Here is a 6,743-nt window from a genome sequence, read left to right on the forward strand (position 1 = left end):
CCACCCCGACGAACAGTTTTTTGGTTTGTTACATATCTCGGAATATATACATCACAGAAAGGTAACACATTCACACAAATCCTAAAATAGCCTAACCAAGCTAAAATTGACACATAAGTTCACTTGCACGAAGTAGTTATGTCGTTTTTACACTGAAAGGCACCTTGTTTTCGACTCGTTGCTATCACGTCAGATGACACCAAAAGTAAAGTAAGAAATATTGAACTTAATATTTAGTATGTAAATAATATGACGATTGTTGTCCGGAAGCACTTCGGTGCACGATGTAAGTTAGATTTAGTTCACATTATTAAGTAAATAGGCTAAAAACCTTCCTAAACCATGCGCTATGTGCTCGGGTGAAACCATAATTTTTGCTGTCCAGCGAGAAATTGGTAGTTATACTTCCTCCCAACATCCGTTTTGGCATGGGCAGCGCTTACCCCCTGTGTGACCGATATAAATTAATTGTTTGACTTTGATGATTAGTATGAGACTGAAATTATAATTAAAACTAATCTGTTCAGAAGTATTATCTAGACGGCGCTCTGCTAGTCGGCTCCAGTTTAACCGAAGGAAGGATTGTTCATGTAGTTATCACATACTCGAAATACACTGCCGGGAAAAAGAAAGTATAACTTGAAAATTGCATTTGACCTTACAATTACAAACGTTATCAAACGTTACTAAGCTGAATAAAGTCGCCGAAACACTGCACACGTAAGGAAAACACTGTAAAACACAACTACAATACCCAGCAAATAACCATTACTGGTTGGTTTCATTTTTAGCAACCCACCCACATGGGTGTGTACTTTCTTTTCCCTGGCAGTTTATATGCATATCTTCGTCTAATGACAAGCGCTTTGTACAACTGTCTGGGCGACAATTGAGAGCAGGCTGAGCCCGAAAACCGAAATTTAAACACATTGTGGAAAAGAACCTGTAGATAAAAAAGAAACCATCACCATCAAGTTATATTGTAATTAAAAACATTCTTACCATTGACCTACTTCAAGTCATACATGAAAAACAGATTCGAATCGGTTCTAAAATCACTTTGATTTAAAAAAAATAGAGGGTATTCCTTGTGTTGAGTGACCTAAATGAGATTCTTTCACGAGTGGCAGAGCCACTTTTCTCAACCTTCAGAAAATTCAATCATCCACACTGAAATATTTTATGAAAATAAATATGTTCTGACACGCTCGGGCAAAATGGAACCGGATACTCTATTGTAAATTTACAAAGGAAAAACCTTCCACACAGGTTAAGATATAGATAGTTTCTTTAATATGTCTTTTTATTTATTAAATTAGAATGACATATCGACCTGATCTCAGTCTACAAACTACGACGTTACAAAGTTCTTGTAATGGTCAAAGGGAGACAATTCAATCGATTCTATTTCAATGGCGTAAAGTTTCAAGCTCCTCACAGCGATATCCCGTTGACGGAGCTCTCTATACTATCGCTGCCATCAGTCCAAACTCCACAGTGTGACAGGTGACCACAACCATGCTTGGAGTTGAACTCGCAACCGACGGACCGTTATTTTACGTTAAATAACGCCGAATACACTTACGCAACTAATTTATTTTCTGTGTTTGTCAATTGGAATTTCTATTTCATTTCAACTATCACGTAATTGGTATAGTTAGAATGTAAGGGGGGATTTTGGTGATTTTCCGTTCGTCTGGAATTTCGAACCAATTTCAGAATTTGATCAAACAAGAAGTTAAATTCATCTGGGAAATGTGGTCAGTCGTAAACATTTTCAAAATTCACAATGATGGCATTACCAAAGACATAAACAAAAGTATCAATGTTGCTAAATTTGGGGTTAGAGGGCAAATTTCCTGATTCTTGTAAAATAGCTGCGCCCAGTCGCCCACACTGGTGGCAGCGATGTTACCGAGAGTGTAGCGAACGTGTCACGCGCTGCGAAGGAGCTTGACAGCTTATGGTCAAAGGGAAGTAATCCATTTTGGTAATTAGACTGTGCTCCTGTCTGTATAAAAGCGTTAAACTTGCGACGTGTACGAACAGTAGAACAAGTAGAAGCTCATTTCAGGATCTGCATGCAAAGTTCAGATACTGCGTTGTGCTTTAACAACAGGAAGTAACTGTGTTAGGAAAATAATCTTAGTCTGGTGCCCTGTCCTTCTAACAGCTTGTAGTCAAGCTCCTCACAGCGATAGTACGTTCCCGGAGCTCTCTATACTATCGCTGCCACCAGTCAAAACTCCCCACTGTGAATAGGTGGCCACAACCATGCTTGGAGTTGAACTCGCAATTGAATGACCGTTATGTTTACAAACAAGTGATGACTGTCGTGACGCCGAATACACTTATCGCTGCTAAATTACTTTCTTCGTTTGTCAATTTGAATTTCTGTTTCATTAAAACTATCGTGTTATTGATATAGTAAGAATGTAAGGGAGAAGTTGGTTGATTTTCCGTTAGTCTGCAATCTCGAACCAATCTGATTATCAAAACAACAAAGTGAATTCATCTGGAAAACATGGTCAGTCGTAAACCTTTTCAAATTGAAATATGATGGCATTCCCAGAGACATAAAAAAAGTATAAATGTTACTACATATGGGGTTGGAGGGCAAATTTCAAGATTCTTGAAATGGCCGCGCCCACACTGGTGGCAGCGATGTTACCGAGAGTGTAACGAAGGTGTCACGCGCTGGGAAGGAGCTTGAGCTTGTAGTGTGAGAGGAGCAGATAAATCAGTCTAAAATTATCTTTGTGTTATGCGCATGTCTGAACTAATGTATGACGTCATTCGATCTTGTAGCAAGGGAGATAACCAGTAATCTCTAAGCTCTTTCTCAGTGCGTATATTAACTATCGCTGTGAGGAACTTCTCTATAGAACTCGGACGATTTCACACGAAGTGAGGAGTTTAAGTTAAGACACCGTGTGGAGCTCATACAAGGGGACCTTACTCTTATATATTTTTGGCATATCATATCACGATTATCTCCCTTAGACCATTAACTGCCAAGCTCCTTCCCAGCGCGTGACACCTTCGTTACACTCTCGGTAACATCGCTGCCACCAGTGTGGGCGCGGCCATTTCAAGAATCTTGAAATTTGCCCTCCAACCCCATATGTAGTAACGTTTATACTTTTGTTTATGTCTTTGGGAATGCCATCATATTTCAATTTGAAAAGGTTTACGACTGACCATGTTTTCCAGATGAATTTACTTTGTTGTTTTGATAATCAGATTGGTTCGAGATTGCAGACTAACGGAAAATCAACCAACTTCCCCCTTATATTCTTACTATATCAATAACACGATAGTTTCAATGAAACAGAAATTCAAATTGACAAACGAAGAAAGTAATTTAGCAGCGATAAGTGTATTCGGCGTCACGACAGTCGTCACTTGTTTGTAAACATAACGGTCATTCGGTTACGAGTTCAACTCCAAGCATAGTTGTGGCCACCTATTCACAGTGGGGAGTTTTGACTGGTGGCAGCGATAGTATAGAGAGCTCCGGGAACGTACTATCGCTGTGAGGAGCTTGATTAACTGCATTGATGGCACTATACGGCTTGCCGGGTAATCGTTCAACGACGTTTTTGTAAACGTTTCGTGTTTACTTCTGTCTTGATTCATTGTTTGTTATTTATGTACGTCTATCGGGATCATGCGACGACATTTTATATCACCCAAACAGACCAACCGGAAAAGCCTCTGATGCCTTGTTTGACATCAAGCTCCTCACAGCGATAGTACGTTCCCGGAGCTCTCTATACTATCGCTGCCACCAGTCAAAACTCCCCACTGTGAATAGGTGGCCACAACTATGCTTGGAGTTGAACTCGTAACCGAATGACCGTTATGTTTACAAACAAGTGACGACTGTCGTGACGCCGAATACACTTATCGCTGCTAAATTACTTTCTTCGTTTGTCAATTTGAATTTCTGTTTCATTGAAACTATCGTGTTATTGATATAGTAAGAATGTAAGGGGGAAGTTGGTTGATTTTCCGTTAGTCTGCAATCTCGAACCAATCTGATTATCAAAACAACAAAGTAAATTCATCTGGAAAACATGGTCAGTCGTAAACCTTTTCAAATTGAAATATGATGGCATTCCCAAAGACATAAACAAAAGTATAAACGTTACTACATATGGGGTTGGAGGGCAAATTTCAAGATTCTTGAAATGGCCGCGCCCACACTGGTGGCAGCGATGTTACCGAGAGTGTAACGAAGGTGTCACGCGCTGGGAAGGAGCTTGGTTTGACATATGATCAATCTTTCAGAACATCATTGTGGCACAGTGAATGTCATATTGTTACCGATTTATCCCAAAGCATTTTGAAATAAACCCATATCACATTAGATCAAATCTTCGACGTAACAATATATTTTGATAATGGCAAGTGCAGACGACATGATTTACCGATCTAAAGCCATGCATGTAGTTAGTAGTGCGTCCTTACTTATTTTTGTGTTTCTCATCTCCAAGGTTTTCCCAGAGTGGGCAGGAGAACGGAGAAAGAGAAAAGGGTGGAACGTCCTTATTGCAGAATACCTATTTAAGATTTCGGCGAACTACACCAAATATTTGACACGTGAAACACATTGAGTGCATGCTGAACCTGAAAAACGAAATTTAAACCCATTGTTGAAATATATCTATGCATTGATTAAACTTGAAGTGACAAATATACGTACGACTTGATGGAATCATGAAGAGAATCTTGAACAGGCTGTGTCGGTTGGAGTCAAACCTTTTGTGATATAAAGTCACTTTAACTCTTTTATCACTGAGAGAATTACTGGGTAATACCTTATGTCTACTTCAACAACCCAGGCTGCACCAACCCCGAACTTCACAAATAACAGAGAGGCCTGTCTGTGTGAGTGCCATTGTCGCAGGTGTTCATGCCATGTACTTTCTCAAACATCAACACAGCTCCTAGACTTATATACAAACCGCAGTGGAGGCAATCCAATATCGCAACACAAAAAATAGAAGTAGTAAAGAGTTTCTTCCATTCCAAGTTTCAGTAGTTCACTTCAATTTGATACTTTTTTTCAAGACGCGACATACACATAGAGATGGACCACGGATAATTCATGATCAAAATACTAGTTTGACGCGCACTGGTGGTATTATGTGGATAACATGTATAACAAGCGTCATGTTTATAGACAACCATCAACAGTTTGATTAAGACAACATCCATATAGATGGAATTCGCCACGTAATGCAAACACCAGTATAAACAGACTTTCCTTACATTATAGGTTGAGTGAGGATTAACTCAGAGTTGATATTTTAATTTTTCGTCAACTTATTGTGGGAGGAAAGCCCAAAGTTTTGCCGGTCGTATACGATTACATCCTGTAAATATCCGGGTTAGATTAGCAACCCATGCTTGTCGTAAGAGGCGACTCGTGGGATCGGGTGGTCAGGCTCGCTGACTGGACTGATACATATCATCGTATCCCATTTGCGGTAGATCGATGCTGATGATGTCAATCAATGGATTGTCTGGTCCAGCGTTAGATATTGGCACTAGGCCTGTAGTCCTTGCCAAACTGCCCAATAGTTAAGGTATCATAAGGACTACTAGAAATTTGCCCTCTTTAAGGGTTTTGCTATTTGTTATCATCATAAGGACTAGCTAGTGGACTAAAAATGTTAGTTTCTACCTCTGTAAGTCGATACCGTTAGTCTATGTTAAGGTACGAGAGTTACAATATTAATCACCTTAGCGCGAAGATCGCTTTGTGCAACGGCACCCTGGTCAGTACTTTTCAAACTTAACTTTATTTGATAATATAACCGGCAAACCATGCGAACTTGATTCTCTGATTCCTTCCCTTCTCCGCTAAGTCGGTAATATGCTCATCGCGATGCATGAGAAGTCAAATGTCATTAGCTTATGACACTGTTGAGAAATCCCATTTGATTTCGGCAGAAGTGTTCCAATAATGTGACCGCCTTTTTTCCCCCTGTCATCGTGGTCCACCATTGTTTCTTCTGAGTGAGTTTCGGTTTAACCAGTAACCACGAGTGAGTGAGTGAGGTTGATTTTACGAGGCTTTTCAGCACTATTCCAGCAATATCACGGCGGGGGACGGCAGAAATAGGCTTCACACATTGCACCATGGGTCTTCGGCGTGACGAGCGAACGCTTGAACCATGGGGCTACCCCACCGCCACAGTAACCACGAGATAACATTTTAAGCCTTGTAAAATAGACTCACAAAACACCATATATATTACTGAAAAGAAAGCTAAAGAACTCCCGTTATGCCATTAACTATACTAATAAACTTATGAAAGAATCAGGTGAATTTTGACTTCTTTTAAGAAGTAGACAATGTCTGTATAAAACGAGTAGGTTTAGGCGTTAACAGTGAATTCAGTAATTTAAAATTCATTAGAGTTGAAGCAAAATCGGCACCAAAACCAAATTTTGAAATAATGTAAATATTATTATGAATCAGAATAAGGTAGTTTTCCACGCAAATCATTAGGTTTAGCACACACAGCCATTGACAATGTGGCCATCAGTGAGTGAGTTTCGTTTAACGCCGCTTTGAACAATATCACGGTGTGCCAGCTTGATGTGGGAAGAAAGACCAATTTGACAATGTGGACCTTTTTAAGGAAACAACTTAACACGAGTAATCCTTCTTTGGTATATAATGACAACACAAACACAATCCTATAACTTGAACAACATCCTGACAGAGA

The sequence above is a fragment of the Haliotis cracherodii genome, unplaced genomic scaffold (genome assembly GCF_022045235.1).
Source record: "Haliotis cracherodii isolate W230 unplaced genomic scaffold, xgHalCrac1.p SCAF_13, whole genome shotgun sequence".
Classification (NCBI taxonomy): Eukaryota; Metazoa; Mollusca; class Gastropoda; order Lepetellida; family Haliotidae; genus Haliotis; species Haliotis cracherodii.